The sequence below is a fragment of the Elephantulus edwardii genome, unplaced genomic scaffold (assembly GCF_000299155.1).
Source record: "Elephantulus edwardii isolate Elephantulus edwardi_28Jun2011 unplaced genomic scaffold, EleEdw1.0 scaffold00194, whole genome shotgun sequence".
NCBI classification, from domain to species: Eukaryota; Metazoa; Chordata; class Mammalia; order Macroscelidea; family Macroscelididae; genus Elephantulus; species Elephantulus edwardii.
Genome location: NW_006399944.1, coordinates 1,988,712 through 1,989,637, shown reverse-complemented (window position 1 = coordinate 1,989,637; position 926 = coordinate 1,988,712).

Genomic DNA, 926 nt, shown 5'->3' with positions numbered 1-926 from the left:
CAAGCCGCTGAGAATATACTAGCTCCCATTTTCTTGTAAGACAATATAAAACTCCTCCCTAACTTTAAGTAGCTGCTGGTCTTTACTTTAGAGACAGCCTGGTGGTTTCTCTTCAATAAACTGTCTTTCTTGGCCTAAATTAAGTTATGTCCGTTTTGGTGCCCCTACAATAGGTAAACCTCAAATGTGAGCTTTAGTAAATTGAGTAATATCCTTGATTTTACTTTGGTAAAGAATACCAATGATAAAGAGAGAAGTAATTAATGATATTTTTTTTAAAAGCACAATTTGTTATTATGTACTGTTGCGTAGTCTGTTACTCATAGTGATTCTATGAACACTAGCTCTCAATTTCAGAGTCTCCGGTACATCTACCACATTTACTTTGTCAATCCGTCTCATCTAGGGCCTTCCACTCCTATGTTGGCACTCTGAACTTACAAGCATGATGCCTTTCTCCAAGAACTGGTTCTTCCTGGCAAAAAAGCATGTGAGATGACGTTTCAAAATCCTTTTCCCCATGGAGCCATCTAATTTTACCCTCTCCAGAACAGAGCTATTGTTCTTTTGATACTCTGTGGAATTTTCAATGTTTTTTCTCCAGCACCACTATTCAAGGACATTCACTCTTTTTTCTGTCCTCCTTAATCATTAATCAGCTCTCTGATGCATACCAAGTAATTGAGAATACCATGATCTGGATCAAGTGTGCATTAGTCTCTGGACTGACATCATTACTCTTTAGGATTTGAAAGTGTCCCTGATAGCAGACTGGAGAGGGACCTGACAGCAGACACTCCTAATACAACTCATCTTTTGATTTTCTGATTGTTGTTGCAATGAGTATTTATTATGGATCTGAGCAACTCAAATTACCAAAAACCTCAATCTCTTCTACTTCTATTTATCATGATGTTGTCTTACCA